General features: G+C 41.0%; 1 non-coding gene across 1 annotated transcript; it reads left to right on the plus strand.

Annotated features, from left to right (window-relative positions):
- The first annotated feature begins 1285 nt into the window (after nt 1-1285).
- LOC127747832 (small nucleolar RNA R71) lies at nt 1286-1389 on the plus strand. Its single transcript, XR_008009779.1, has one exon. It is a non-coding gene; the product is annotated as a small nucleolar RNA R71 (small nucleolar RNA).
- Nucleotides 1390-2069: the final 680 nt, after the last annotated feature.

The following is a 2069-nucleotide window of genomic DNA, read 5'->3' on the forward strand; positions in this document are numbered from 1 at the left end:
TGACCTGTCTGCCATCTCTAATGAGATTCTTGCTGCTTGTACCTCAAAGATCCCCAATTTCTCCATTACAGAGAGTGGCATAAGATTTATACCCGACCCCAGGTCACATAGAGCATTCTCAAAGGTCATGGTGCCTATGGTACATGATATTAAGAATTTACCAGGATCTTGTTTCTTTTGAGGTAGAGTTTGCTGAACCCATGTATCTAGTTCACTAATGAGCAAGGGAGGTTCACCTTTCCAGGTCTCATTACCAAACAACTTGGCATTCAACTTTAGGATGGCTCCTAGATATTGAGCAACTTGCTGTTTAGTTACATCTTCATCCTCTTCAGAGGAAGAATAGTTCTCAAAGCTCATGAATGGTAAAAGGAGGTTTAATGGAATCTCTATGGTCTCTAGGTGAGCCTCAGATTCCTTAGGTTCCTCAGTTTGGAACTCCTTTTTGTTTAGAGGATGTCCCAGGAGGTCTTCCTCACTGGGATTCACATCCTTCTCCTCCTTTATGCATTCGGCCATATTGATTATATCAATGGCCTTGCACTCTCCTTTTGGATTCTCTTCTGTATTGCTTGGGAGAGTACTAGGAGGGGTTTCAGTGATTTTCTTACTCAGCTGACCCACTTGTGCCTCCAAATTTCTAATGGAGGACCTTGTTTCACTCATAAAATTTAAAGTGGCCTTAGATAGATCAGAGACTATGTTTGCTAAGCTAGAGGGGCTCTGCTCAGAATTCTCTGTCTGTTGCTGAGAAGATGATGGAAAATGCTTGCTATTGCTAAACCTGTTTCTTCCACCATTATTAAATCCTTGTTGGGGCTTTTGTTGATCCTTCCATGAGAAATTTGGATGATTTCTCCATGAGGAATTATAGGTGTTTCCATAAGGTTCACCTATGTAATTCACCTCTGCCATTGCAGGGTTCTCAAGATCATAAGCTTCTTCTTCAAAAGATGTCGCTTCAGTAGTGTTGGATGCATTTTGCCATCCATTCAGACTCTGAGAAATCATGTTGACTTGATGAGTCAACATTTTATTCTGAGCCAATATGGCATTCAGAGCATCAATTTCAAGAACTCCCCTTTTCTGAGGCGTCCCATTACTTACAGGATTCCTCTCAGAGGTGTACATGAATTGGTTATTTGCAACCATGTCAATAAGTTCTTGAGTTTCTGTAGGCGTTTTCTTTAGGTGAATGGATCCACCTACAGAATGGTCTAGTGACATCTTAGAAAGCTCAGATAGACCATCATAAAATATATCTAAAATAGTCCACTCTGAAAGCATGCCAGAAGGACACTTTTTGGTCAACTGCTTGTATCTTTCCCAAGCTTCATAGAGGGATTCATCATCTTTTTGCTTGAAGGTCTGAAAATCCACTCTAAGCTTGCTCAGCTTTTGAGGAGGAAAGAATTTGGCCAAGAAGGTCGTGACCAGCTTATCCCAAGAGTCCAGGCTATCTTTAGGATGTGCGTCCAACCATGTTCTAGCTCTGACTCTTACAGCAAAAGGGAAAAGCATGAGCCTGTAGACTTCAGGATCTACTCTATTCGTCTTAACATTATCACAGACCTGCAAGAATTCAGTTAAAAACTGATAGGGATCTTCTAATGGAAGTCCATGGAACTTGCAGTTCTGTTGTATCAGAGCAACTAGTTGAGGCTTTAGCTCTAAATTGTTTACTCCAATGGCAGGGATTGAGATGCTTCTTCCATAAAAATGGGAAGTAGGTGTAGTATAATCACCAAGCATCCTCCTTGCGCCTCCACCATTGTTATTGGGTCCGGCCATGTCTCTTTCTTTTTCGAGAATCTCTATAAGGTTTTCTCTGGATTGTTGTGCTTTAGCTTCTCTTAGCTTCCTCTTCAGACTCCTTTCAGGTTCAGGATCTGCTTCAATAAGAATGTCCTTGTCCTTGCTCCTGCTCATATGAAAAAGAAGAGAACAGAAAAGAAGAGGAATCCTCTATGTCACAGTATAGAGATTCCTTTTTGTGAGTAGAAGAAGAAAAGAATAGAAGAAGGAGGAGAAAAATTCGAACACAAAGGAGAAGTGAGGGTTCGAATTTT

Source organism: Arachis duranensis, chromosome 5 (genome assembly GCF_000817695.3).
Source record: "Arachis duranensis cultivar V14167 chromosome 5, aradu.V14167.gnm2.J7QH, whole genome shotgun sequence".
NCBI classification, from domain to species: domain Eukaryota; kingdom Viridiplantae; phylum Streptophyta; class Magnoliopsida; order Fabales; family Fabaceae; genus Arachis; species Arachis duranensis.